We start from the raw sequence: 14,431 nt of genomic DNA on the forward strand, positions 1-14,431 counted from the left end.
CAATTATCTTAGTCCTGGGTAAGGCAAGATGAATTGGTTGAAACTAAATGCGTTGCATGATTAGTTAGGAAACTAGTTACAAGTTAATTGTAGCAGATAAAGATAAAGAAATGAATTAAAAGTTTCTAAATAAAGATTTGGTGGGAAAAACCAGATGAATTTCCCTGAAAGAGGGTATGCAACAGATTGTATGTTGCTTGTTGTCTGACAATGTCTGGTAGATTGTCTTCCTGATTTTGTAGTAGTTAAGTACTTCCTCGGGAAGGGATTTTCATAAAATGGTTCGGTGGGTGGACGAATCCGGAGGGTCAGATGGCCGGATGTTGAATAAAATTTTTATGTTAAACGCTAGGACTATGCGAGATAAAAACGGGTAAGAGGGAACGAGCGAAACGAGCTAGGATTACAAGATCCCTCTTCTTAGGGGAAAGCGATAACTGCGGTGCCTGCTTGTCTCTTAAATTTCCCATGTTTATATGAGCATTCCTCGAAGTTCGTAGACTGCTTGGGATTCCTAGTCTACTGACTTGTCCGTCATGCCTCTACCCAGATTACTAACCCAATGTGCAAAGCCCTTACGTTGAAAGGATTTTTTGGAAACTTCTAACTCTAACCATATTAATGGAGAGAGGTGTCTCTCAAAACTATCACATGGCAACACGAAGTGGGCTCGTGTCTACAATTCTCTCTATTTTCTTCAGGAGCGTCTAGAGATACCAAACGTCAATTTTTATCTGAGCCTGCCCTGGATGAGATTGACACCCTTCTCCTCAATCCTCCCCATGGACCTCCATATATGTGCTGTGCGAGAATGGATAGGGATCATCTCTCTCTCTCTCTCTCTCTCTCTCTCTCTCTCTCTCTCTCTCTCTCTCTCTCTCTGTCTCTCCTTCCTTTTAATAGGGTGTAGTCATTGCCATTCGGCATGGAAGGAAATAACAACGAAGAGGCAAGTGAAGGAAAAATCTCTCGCAGGGAAAGGATAGCCTCTCTCTCTCTCTCTCTCTCTCTCTCTCTCTCTCTCTCTCTCTCTCTCTCTCTCTCTCTCTCTCTCTCTCTCTCTCTCTCTCTCTCCGTTGAAAACTGTCTTCTACTTACTGTCTCATCGTGTTGCCCAGTCGGGAAGACCTCCAACATGTGCCTCTTAAGCTGTGTCACAACTGCCTCGTACAAAGCTGGGTGCGAACACATGTGCATGAGCGATGCCAACACACCCTTAAAAAAATTTGCGGCCATATCCTTGAACAACACGTTGCATGTATACCTCTCCAACCATGTAGACATGCGACTGACCAAAATCATTGTAAACTCCTTACTACCATTCTCTTTGTCACCGTCTAGCTACATATCTGCCTTTTACTCCCGATGCAGCTACCTCTCTATGAAAATCACATTGGACCAGGGTTCCAAATTGTCAGAATTCCCTAATGCATTCTGCACTATACTGATGTACGTCCATCATGGAAGAATTTGGCACATAATCCTTTGCACATGGACAATATCAAGGCAAGGACATATAGTCCTCAAGAAGTGTGATCTTGAGGAGTCTCCACGGAAGTCAAAATGCATGGGAGTTTCTATCAAATACTAATGAGTTCCTAGCCTACCACAAAAAGGAATTAAACAAATTGGTAGCTCTAGTTTCAGCCGCGCAGGCAGGCACCTGCGCTTGCAATATCACAACCAAACAAGATGAGTTTTCGAGCAACGCCAGCACCATTCTCACGTTTGTCATTCAGTAGAGTAGCCAAACTGCAATGCCGGTGTTGGGATGTGTAGGAGATGAGCAACGATGCATAATAAACAACAATACACGCCATCTAATTAGGTGGGCGCTCCAAGATCGAAGGTGTTGAATGTTATTGCTCATCTCCGGTTACGAGCTTGGTAGTGTTAACTACTATGTGCGACCTGTAATTGTGGACAACACCCGTCGCTCCTTTCACATGACAATGGACACAACTGCCGACCTCACGTGGTTGCAATGCCAGCCCTACCACCCGTGCTTTGAGCTGCTGGACCAGCTCATATTTGACCCTCGAGTGGACTCCACAACTCTTTCCATAATCAGAGGTGACTCCCCTCTCTCTGCAATCTCCTGGGCATCGCCTCCAATTAAATGTTGACGCCAGACAGCTCCGTCTACACCTACCTCAAAGTGTACCAGGATGGCGGCATGACCGTCGGCAAGCTCGTCTCTGACACTCGCGCTGCTTGACTTTTTGTTCGGCACCACCACCAGAGCTATTGTGACCAAGAGGGCAGCATCAAGGCCATGGCCAGAATCATGGGTCTGAGCCACGCCCCCTCGCCTTTCCATCACAGTTGTATCGTAGAGCCCTTCCCAACACCTTCTCCTATTGTCTTCCCTGCATGTAACTCGCCGGACTCTTCGACACTCACGTTCGCCACCGTCAACATTTATATTGCACCCAACATCGTCTTCACTCCGCTCATCGTCAACCCTCATCATCCAATCTACTACTACGTCAAGCTTATAGGTATCAACATCGGGAACCGTTTCCTTGACCTCATGCCTGGCCTCTTCGACATCGACCCACACATCGATGATGGCGGCTTACGAATCGACTCCGATTGACTTTCTCCTATTGCAGCTGACAACTCGAGGACTCACAGGTACTTATTTCCCACAACTTTCCCGAGTGAGCCTTACATGGATCTGCTGGACACCTCCTTCTTCCCCGACGAAGGGCGCTGGAAGTCCTCTCTCTCTCTCTCTCTCTCAGTTTTAAACTCAGAGAGAGAGAGAGGTGCTCGCCTCCTCTCTCTTCCCAAGCCACTGTTTCATGACCTACCAGGCAAGCTGAGAGAGAGAGAGGTGCTCGCCTCTTCTCTCCTACCAAGCCATTGTATCTTGAGCGAGCTCGCCATCCCACTTTGGCCAGTATGCGTGCAGAAGTCGATGCAGGCAAGGTGAGAGAGAGAGAGAGAGAGAGAGAGAGAGAGAGAGAGAGAGAGTTGTGGCTTGGGCAAAGCATGTGGTTGAGTGCAATTTCCTGGGCTTCAAGAGGGAGAAGAGGGATGTTGACGTGTTGAGAGCGTCGGCCTTGCCTACTCCATCAAGCTTGCCATAGCTAAGAGTTGTTGTAGTAAGCGATGGATATTTCGTCGATGTAGACACCCTCAGACCGATGCAAATCTCATTCGAGCTGGTGTTATTGAGTGGTATTCCATAATTGCCTCCTTCACCATATTGCTAAGGTCTCTCAAGCTTGTTGGAAAGAGAGGGATGAGCAAAATTGTTAGTGATGATGAGAGAAGAGGGAGCATGACTAATTATAGCTGAGGCTAGTATATCTTTTAAAATGGTGTGGTCGATGGGGTGCAAAGGAAGACGCGGCTTAGAGATGTGATGGGAGGAGGAGCAGACGCCAAGGTTGAAGAAGGAGGGATGGCGACAAGGGGAGGGATAGTGGGGGCAATGGGGGGTGACAGGGGCCATGATTGTACGAGGAGAGGGTAAGGTTCGTACAACATAGGGAAGAGGAGGGGGGGGGAGCTTTCGAGGCTGAGAGAGAGAGAGAGAGAGAGAGAGAGAGAGAGAGAGAGAGAGAGAGATAAATTTTATTATCGTCCTCGGAGGTCAAATATGACCTATGGGACCAAAGTTACATGTGATGTAGTATGTGTATGGCTGATGAGTGACTCTCGATGCTCCAAAATTGTTGTGATGAGAGTCGCAATGGAGAGCCCACACTTTGGCTGGGAGAGGAAAGTGTGTAGGTCTAAGTTATGGCTGAAAATGTGAGAGAAGCAAGTTCGGATGTGATTAAAAGCTGAGCACTCTAGTAGTGTGTGGTACTCAGACTCGCGAACTTGCAGTGAGTATAATGTGCACAATCGATTTGACTCTTCTCCATTGCCCCAACGCCCTATCTCGCATCGAAGGAAATGGGAGCTAAGCCGAATTGCTGCGATAGTGCGTGTCGCGAACAAGGGAATAGGCTCAAGCATGTCAGTGTGAGTACGGTTTCCTCTCTCAGCGAAGAACATGGTTTTGTAGTTGGGGGCAATATAGGTGGTGTAATGTATGAAGCGTGACCCACCGGATTTCTCCCAAGCCGTAATACATTGGCGTTGTAGAAAAGCTTCATTCACTTGAGAGTCAATTGAAGCATCATGTAGCAAGTGTAATGCATCCTATCTCCCAAACCACTTCTTTATGTCTTGCATCCATCCCGTGCTCAAGATCTTGCTTTTATACGTCTTTTGAACTTTTTTGCTTGCTTCCCATGCAATTGTAGGAAGTCGATGTGAGGGGTTTTGACGCATCTTTATCATGTACTCCACAACCCTTTCCATGCCCATAACCTCAATTGGAAGAGATCCCGACTCAAGAAGTAGGAGCATATATGGTGTTTGTGTCTTAACTTGGAGAAAGTTTGTAAGAAAATGCTTTTGGACATTCTCAAACTCTTTCCAAGTAGACTTTGAGATGCTCCCGCCCCACACATCAACTCCATAAAGAAGAACCGGTGTCACCAATGCATCAAAAAGATACTTCTTGAGAACCCAACACTTGATGTTTCCCGCATTACACATGTTCTCAAATGCATAATATGCTCTCTTTCCCGCTTCCAAACGACGCATAGCACATTCATGCCACTTGTGATTGGATGGAACCTCAAGGCCAAGGTACTTAAATCTCTCAACAACTTCAAGTGTCTCGTTGTTGTACACAATGCATGGCTTCTCCTTATGGTCGGTTTTCACAAGCATAACCTTTGTTTTGGATTCATTTACAATCAGCCCACTATGCAAGCAAAAGTTCTCAAGGACAACCATAAGCTTTTGTGCATCTTCTAAAGTGTGTGCTAGAAGCACTACATCATCCGCCTACAACAAAAGCATGATTACCGCATTGCAAATAGTGACCTCTTCAATGCCTTCTTCTTGCATAAAGTCAAGTACCATTTGTTTCAATTGATCGATGCATAGACCAAAGAGAGTTGGTGACAATGCACATCCTTGTTTAACCCCAATAGTGCTTACAAAAATTTCTGAAATTTCTCTTCCCATGCGCAATTGACAAATCACCTTCTCATAGATTCGAGAAACCGCAAGCATAAACTCACTTGGTACTTGGAGTTCTTCCATCCTTCTCCACAAATTGTTACGTGGAATCATATCAAAGGCTTTCTTAAAGTCCACAAAACAACAATACAATCGCTTGCCTTTCAACCGACTTTCCTCCATGAGAACACGAAGAGTGACAAGATGATCAATGGTGCTATGGCATCGACGAAAACCGGCTTGTCCCTTTGCACGCTTGTCATTCTCTTCAGCCCAATCACTCAATTTCATCTCCATTATGCACCCAAACAACTTTGCCATAAGAGACCCAATCATTATAGTCCGGTAGTTGCTTACATTCTTTACATCCCCTCCTTTATGCAAAGGCTTAACCCAATTAGTACTCCAATCATAAGGCATACCATGTTGAAGTGCAAGGTTGAACATATCACACATCCACTCATGGGTAAAATCTCCTATCCATTTGATCATCTCCGGCTTGATACCTTGAAGATCTCCCGCTTTGCGAGTGGCCAAATTTTCAAGCCCACCGCATACATCCTCAATAGTAAAAAAAGACGGCATACATGGGAGTGAACCATAAAATGGCATTTTTTCAGTATTTGCTTGCTCATATAATTGCCTACAATGTGTGTACATATCCACTAGACTCAAGTTACCAAAATTCTCAACCCGCTTGCCTCTCAAGTTTCTCCAAAATCTTCCACACGCATGTGCCTTTTCTTGGACTTGAAATTCTTGTTTCTTTAATTCCCATCTTCTTCTCTTCTTTTGAATCAATGCCTTGTATGTATGCAAATGACTTTGATAGTTGTCTTTGTCTATAGTTGCATCAAGCTTTATCAAGGAATTTCGAGCATCTTGACATTCTTTATCAAACCACCTTTTGCGTGATCTATCTTTGTTGATACCATGGAGATGCTTTATGGCAAAGCATTCTTCCGCACAAGAACAAATAGCTTTCTTGAAAGCTTCCCATTTAGTTTTCAATGGTGCATCACATTGAAGCTTTGTCATCCATAATTTTTGCTCAACCATTTCAATGTACATTGGTGCCCGTTTGAAATCCATACATAGTGATAACTTCTCTTTTCTTTGGCTGAGATTATCATGCTTAGTTGCTTCTGCACATGAAAGGTCAATACATAAGGTGCGATGGTCGGATTCCGGGGTCCATTGACCAAACATAAAACTCTTTATGCGATACATGATGGCTTCGGAGAGTAGCATATAGTCAATCACACTATCCCCATTATGTCTCCTACATGTAAATCCATTGGTTCCACTCCACAAAGATACACCATTGGCAATGAGCATACCCGTGCTATTACACATGTGTAAAAGTAACTTTCCATAGTGATCCGGCTCTTTCTCATCCATTGAAGTACGATCATACAAGTGAACTTCCTCCAACTCCCTTGAAATGTATGGCATATCAAATTGTTGAGTATCATGTTGCAATGTTTTTGTGCGAGCATTCATATCCCCAAATACAATAACATCACCTTCACCTTTGAAATAAGCAATGTTCTCTTCCAAATCAGAAAATGGTTGATCTCTATCCATGCAAGCATAAAAGGGAGAATCATGATGAGGAATGTAGCAACCGGCTACAAAAATGGGTGCTCTTTTTGGTGTCATAATTTTCAGCCATACATAACGTTTGTACTTGTCAGCTTTCACAATTGATACAAAATCTTCCAATCCTTTCTTAACCATACATGCTAACCCTCCTTGTCCTCTTCGTTGCTTGAGATTCTTTGACCACATCAATGAAAGTACATTGTAATCCTCCAAGCCGTTTATCCTTTGTGTATCATGCTCCCAAGTTTCAACAAGAAGTACAACATCGGCTTTGCTTGTTAGTTCATCAATGCCAACCCCCGCATTCCATGGGTATCCATTATAATTCCAAAAGCATATTTTCAATTGTAACTCGGTCTCATAGGTCACGCATCCCTATTTGCTTGAGAGACTTGCCTCCTCCTTGGGCACATTTTCTTCATGAGAGATCTCCTTGTTTTTATTATTCTTTTCCTCATATGCCTTGCGACACATATTTTGTTGCTTAATAGTGCGATCTTCACATACAAAACATTTTGTATCCCTCAAATAGATCCAACTATTATCAAGGATAATCTTTCGCTTGGTCTCATCCGGCATGGTGCATACAATTGGCCGTTCTCCCAAGCGAGGAGCTCCTTGCTTCCCCACTCTATGTGCTCCATAGACCATAACTCCGGACATGCCAAAGTGGGTTTTGAAGAAATCTTCAATAACAATGGCAAGAGAAGGAGGTGTCTCTAACTTCTCTTCGGGAATTCCACGAATAACAATGTTCTTGGAATGTCGCTCCCGTTCCTTCAACTCCTCCACATCCACATTCTCAACATTCTTTGTTTGAACCATAGCTTGCATGAGTGAGGAATTAGAAACCACATTGCTACCATATACATCAGCCCAAGACTTGTTTGTGCATACATTTTTCATGTCGCATATATCCCGGCTCATAGTGTCAAATTTCTCCTCTTTCAATACATGGTCATGCTCTACTTTGCTCATCCGCTCCTTCAAAGCATTCAAGTCCACAAGAGAGCGTTTACATTCCTTGACTTCCTCTTCAAGTTGCATCAAACGTGTTGTTTGCATCTCAAGTGTCCTCTTGAGATTCTCATTCTCAACCACAAGTACCCTTAGTGTGCCATTCTCCATTGCAAGTGGTCGTAAGTCTTCGCCTTGTTTGTTTACGGTCTCTTGCAATGATACCAAGTACGCCATGATCATGGTTTCCGATGTCGTTGGTTGGGTGGTTGTGTTGATATCTCCACACTTAGGAGATTTTGGATCATTTTCCACAATGGTTGTGGACCTTGTTGAAGAAGAAGAACCCTTGCGAGTGCCGGAAGACATTGTATGTAAAATAGGAGATGAAAATCAATTTTGTTGAACCTGTTCACTTCGGAAATGCTGCTACAGAAATGCCTTCCATAACTCTGAAAATTTCTGTCTTTACATCAATGCGTAGAGGACTTCGTGCTCTTCGATTGAGGCTATAGATCACCCAAATCGGAGTTCAGATGAAGAAGTTAAGATCAAAAGAGTGGACTGCTGTCTACTAGGTCAAAAAACGGCTGCGTTTTTAGAGAGAGAGAGAGAGAGAGAGAGAGTCTGGCAATGTCACTGTGTCTATTTGAGGGGCATCCTCTTCACTAGCACACGGACAAGAGAGATGGCAACAACCTGTCCCACCCCAGTTGCCCAATACCTACTATATTGCTTTAGCGTAGAGCAACAAACCCCTCCCTACCTCCTCATGCATCTGCTTCGCTTGCACTGTATAGCAAGTCACGCAAGAGAGAGAGAGAGAGAGAGAGAGAGAGAGAGAGAGAGAGAGAGAGAGAGAGAGAGAGAGAGAGAGTTTGGCAGCCTGCATGTCACCACATCTGATTAAAAAACGGGTATCTCCATCAATTACTCCCTTCTGCCGATTTGTTCAAAATGACTAGCCATATTCGGTTCAACCATTCAAATGTTGAGGAAAAACCATTTTTTCAAACATGCAAATTTCTTTTGTTGAATTTGCCAAGAGAAATTTTAATACAATTAAGATTATTTTTTGGGGCTTTACACTATTTTTCTTTATATTGAGGCAAAATTTCTCCCTTTTTGCTTACCCTCAACTGGCCTACTACTCGGTTCATCATACTAATAGGTTCATTATTATATTTGTTTCAATCTTGCCGAGATTCCAACAGGTGCAGCATTAGCCCTTTCCAAGTTGTCCAACAAAAAACTTAGCAAGCTAGACTCGAACTCTCGTTGCTCCACACGTGCATTTTCATGTCAATCGAGCTAACAATGTAGGAGGATGCATATGCTGCATGGCATAGTGGAGTGCATTAATAAAAAAATATAACCAAGCCCCCCCCAAAACCTGCTTGGCCACGCTGTCGTCTATGACTATGTGTCATTGACCCCACACTATTTCTCATGCCAGCGTGCTATAGTAGATGACTCCATGCCCTTCCTTTAGTCAATCCCATCTTTTTTCTTTGCAACAGGCATCTCTTGGGATTTGTGTTGCATTTTTTTTTTTCAAAAATTGTTGGGACATAATGGCATTTTTTAAATTGAAAAGGGAATGATATTAAGTTGAGACACATTTTTCCCAAACACCTAGGAATCAATGGAAAAAGGAGAGCATTGAAAATCTCCACATAAAATTTAGGATTTTTTGAGGGTTACCTTAATCTACTAGATCTAGCCGGTTTCCTTCAAGGCAACCCTCAAAACTAATCAAGAATTTTCAATTTTTGTGCTCTAAATATACACTAAAGACTAGTTTTCTATGGCGTTTTTGTTGAAAATCCATCGCTAATTAATGTGCCCCTGATAGTGATATTGTTTCTCATTTTTTAGAGAGAGAGAGAGAGAGAGAGAGAGAGAGAGAGAGAGAGAGAGAGAGAGATCTAAGCATCTTCTCTCACTTGGCCTCGTTCTTTCTAGAGGACAAATACACCAACTAATTTTACATGAATAGTTGTTGTATTTGTCAAACCAAGCCCTGCCACCTGTTCATTCTATCCATTGATAACCCTTTTTGTTGTGGTGCACGATTATATAACAAACGATAAATATTATGTTGACTATAAAATTTACTATTGTGTACAAACACTTGCTCGGGTTTGTCCTTGCTCGAAAAAAATTGCTCGGTGCATGGTAACACTCGTGGGTGAGAAACAAAGGCCTGGCGTAGGTATGAATTGGTCATTAGCAGGTGGATGATTGTTACTTTGAACCTTTTTTTAGGTTAAAATTTGATGATTAAAGTCTTTCTTAACACATGATAGTGTGGTGACATACTGGTTTGTAAAAAACTATGACTTGGTTATTAATTGTTTAAGCTATACTACCACATCAGGATTATACTATTGATGCACTTATGGGGTGGATATCGAGCTTACTATTTTGGCTCACTTATGGTATTTTCCATCTGAGTATTGTGATCCCTTGAAAATTTGCTCAACGTGGCTATACATTGTTTGTACTTCTAGGTTTGGTACTAAGACTACTCCTCAAGCTCAATTATGACTATGCCATCTAAGTATTGTGATCCCTTGAGAAGATGCTCAACTTGGCCGTACATGGTCTGAGCTACTGGGTTAGGACCCAAAATTACTTTATTTGCTCAATTAAAGGTCTAGGTCGTCTTAGTTTTGTGTTCCCTTGTAAAAACTACTCAACTTGGATGTACATGGTTTACATGGTTGTTTGGGGACTGGGTTATGATTGCTTAGGACCAATTATGGTTATAAGTATGGTTAGATAAAGCTGAAGATTATGGTGGATAAGGTTGCAGAGCAGATGCTCATGAAATTGTAAGTATGGCTTATTACATCAAGGGTATGGCCATGGTGGATTTGTTCCCTAGATTTTGGAATTAATATGGTACCACAAAATATTCCTTCTATATGTTGTATGTGTTTAGGGGAGTAGAATTTATACTTACTACCTTACATGTGGTTTCAAATCTTCCTACGAAGGAGTAGAATTTACTTACTAACATCCTTTTATGTTACAAGTAACTCCAAAGTATAGATTGATGGCACGTATGAGCACTATCACTGACCCTGAAAACATTATGGGAATTAATGCCAAAGTCTGTAAAGTCAAGAAACAGGTATATGTGGCCCACTTCGAGGCTAAATTGCCTCATAAAACTTGTCTCTGACCTTATTTCATGAGAGCTTGCAAAGCAAAAGGAGATTTAAAGGGTTTTTTTTCATCTTGTAAATGAAGCCATCTCTGAATAATTGTGTAGCTTCAACTTTCTTATTATTTATCTTTGAAAGAAATTTAGTTGGGTGACATCTAAAACATGTGGGATACCAATGCATCACCTGCATACGATGCCAATGCTAACTAAAAGTTGTGTTGTTTCCATAGGTGCAGGTGAGGGTTACCTTCTCAACTATGGTTTTCAAAGTTCCTTAATTTGAAGATGGTGGATTTAGATATCTTCAGGCTCTTAACTCTCTTGTACTTGTGTATAAAGTCCGTTTTGTACTATGAATGGGATTTATACCACCTTTCTATTGATATTTTGTAGTGTCTTTTGTAATTTGAAAGGATTATTTAGTGTTTATGTTATATTGTTACTGAGACACACACAGACACACACGAGGAGGAGGAGGAGGCTATTTTGATAGTCAAATGTTGGCGGCAAGCATTTGTTGGCAGCAAGAGAGTGGCAAAGGGGGGTTGACAGCAAGGAGGCAGACAAAATCAAACGCGTGTGACACATTTTTGATGTAAGAGCACTTACATTATTTTCAATTTTGCATTTTGCTTTAAAATTAGTGTTATTTTATCTTATTCTTGAGGTAAAGGCTCGCGTGAGCCCATGGGTTGTTCCCCATGCTCATGATTTTTGGATTCTATTTTGTCCCTGCAATTAGAGCAGTTTTGCATGCAATAGACTGTTCTAAATGAGAATTCCATTGCATGACAAAATGCATGGGCAAACCCCTAGTTTATGGCATGAATTGTTCTCCTCTATTGGAGGGGTTCTGGAATGCATATTTGCATGCAATGGGCAGACCATTTGGGTAGACCATTGCATGCAAATGGGCATGCCAAAACCCCTCCAATAGAGGGAACAAATTCACGCCATAAACTAGATGTTTTGGGCTAGGGTTTGGCCCCTATATTAGAGAGTCTTTGACATGCATATTCACATGCAATGGGCTACCCGTTTAATGCAAATATGCATGTCAAGATCTCTCTAATAGAGGGGTCAAACCCTAGCCCAAAATCCTTAGTTTATGGCATGAGTTATGTCTCTCTATTGGATGGGTTTTGGCATGCCTATTTGCATGCAATGGGTAGCCCATGGGATGTGAACATGCATGTTAAAAAACCCTCCCTCTTTACACTGTTGTTTTGCCCTAATTGGTCAAGGTAACGACTCATTTGAACCCATGGGTTTTCCCCCATGCTCATGTTTTTTGTGCCCTATTTTTCCTCCCCCTTCAATGTCCAAAACCCCTAGTTTTGGGGTATGAGTTTGAACCCTCTATTAGATATGATTTTGGAGCCCATTTCATGCAAATAAGAATACCAAAATATCTCTAATAGAGCGGCCAAAAAGTAGCCCAAAACCCCTCTTATAGAGGGGCCAAATTCATCCCAAAACCCCTAGTTTTGGGTATGAGTTTGGCCCCTCTATTAGAGGGTTTTTTGCATCTGCAATGGGATCCCCAAACGCGAAACCCATTGCATGCAAATAATCATGCCAAAACCTCTCTAATGAGGGACCAAACATTAGCCCAAAACCCCTCTAATAGCGGGGCCAAAATAATCCCAAAACTAAGGGTTTTGGGCTACCATTTAGCCCCTCTTTTAGAGAGTTTTTGACATGATTATTTGCATGAAATGGACTCCACAAATGGGAAGCCTATTGCATGCAAATAATCATGCCAAAACCTCTCTAATAGAGGGTCCAAATGGTAGCCCAAAACCCCTCTAATAAAGGGGCCAAAATCATTCGGCTCCTCAACTGGGCAGCCCATTGCATGCAAATAGGCATGCCAAAACCTTTATAATAGAGGGGCCAAATGGTAGTCCAAAACCCCTCTACTAGAGGGGCCAAAATCATCCCACAACCCCTAGTTTTGGGTACGAGTTTGGCCCCTCTATAGAGGGTTTTTGGAATGCCCATTTGCATGCAATGGGTTCCCCAAATGGCATGAGTTTGGAATGCCTAATCGCATGCAATGAGCTGCCCAAATCCCTCTTGTAGAGGAGCCAAACTTATGCCTTAAAATGGTCAAGTTAAAAGCTCATGTGAGCCCATTGGTTGTCCCCCATGATCATGTTTTCTTGGCCCTATTTTTCCCACCCTCTTCAATGGTGGGAAGCTTGTTTTGGTTTCCCATTACATGCAAATAGGCATGCCAAAACCCCTCTAATAGAGGGACCAATGGGCTATCAACACCATTTTAGATAATTTGGGAAAATCCGGTTTCCCAAATTCTAAATGTGTATGCTAGGATTGTGTTATTTAATGATTTCTAAGCTCTAGTTGTCTTTAATTTAGATAAATTATCATGATTGTATGAGTCTATTTTAATTTCTCTACTATAAAATTTAAGAATAAACCTCCAATATAGTTTTTGGAAAGAGGATTTGTATGACATCAGTGCTTTTCAAAATTCAACAAATGCTTCTAGAAGTAGCTTCTGAAAAAATGAGGTGTCAAGAAAACCAATTGATATGATTTTAAAGCAGCATATAGATTGATTGCAACAATTAAAAAAGATAATATGTAAAGGCAAATACTATTAAACACTCTTGTCATAATTTGGTGACCTTAATCCATGTATAACAAAATACTTGGTCATGGTTTTTTAGCATGCTATCAAGTTTTAGATACAGGATAATTTAAACAACATTCAAACTAATATTTCAAACTTAAAAAGTCAAAACAATACTATATAGTATCCTATGGCTATAAGACCATGAGATGCCATCTATTGCACCTATGGCCTTAAGGCCGTATGGTGCTTGTAGACATGTCTATGACTTTAATATGTCTCTTTATGACCTCAAGGCCATAGGGTTAGGATTGTTAGCTGGTCCCAACGTACAAAGAGATCCACTCCTTCAAATCCATATGGGACTTTATTTATGTGCCACCCTATGTCCCTAAGGATGTAGGTTGTCTTAGGGCCACAAGATGTTGTTTATACCAATAAGAAACCCTTCTATGCTCTATGTTGGCACACTATGTCCCCAGGCGCACAAGGTGTGTCTCGTATGCTAGTTAGAAACTTATTCTATATGTTGTCACCATATGGCCTAAGACCATAGGGTGCCCTCTGTGCTAGTAAGAAATACTCTATACTCCGTGTTTGCACCCTATGGACCTAGGGCCACAAGGTACCCTCTATGCTAGTAAGAAATCCTCTACGCTCAATATTGAGACCGTGTGGCCCCAAAGCCATAGGATATCCTCTATGGTAGTGAGAAAAACCCTCTATGATCTATGTTCACAAAACTACTACATAAAACTACAATATAAAACTACAATTATTTCTTAACATAAAACTACAATATAAAAACTCCTAATATAAGTTTGTGCCAAAGAATCAATGTTAAGATGAATATTTTTTACATCAACTACATGCTTTAAAACTTCACTCAAAGGTTTTAGAGATGGTGTCTCAAAAAAAGGAGGTGTTTAAAAACACCATTTGATGTGAATAATACGCATTGTATACATTGATTATGTCAAAATAGTATAAAGTATAAACATAAAGATTACCACCAACTTGACAGTTTCATAAAAATGATGGTCTTCATCGCATATACAATA

The 14,431-nt window shown here is 41.6% G+C and overlaps 1 pseudogene; it reads right to left on the reverse strand.

Annotated features, from left to right (window-relative positions):
* Positions 1-1,824: 1,824 nt before the first annotated feature.
* On the reverse strand, positions 1,825-2,473 carry LOC147456497 (uncharacterized; annotated as a pseudogene).
* Between the last annotated feature and the right edge of the window lie 11,958 nt (positions 2,474-14,431).

Source organism: Adiantum capillus-veneris, chromosome 6 (genome assembly GCF_014529385.1).
Source record: "Adiantum capillus-veneris isolate H3 chromosome 6, ASM1452938v2, whole genome shotgun sequence".
NCBI classification, from domain to species: Eukaryota; Viridiplantae; Streptophyta; class Polypodiopsida; order Polypodiales; family Pteridaceae; genus Adiantum; species Adiantum capillus-veneris.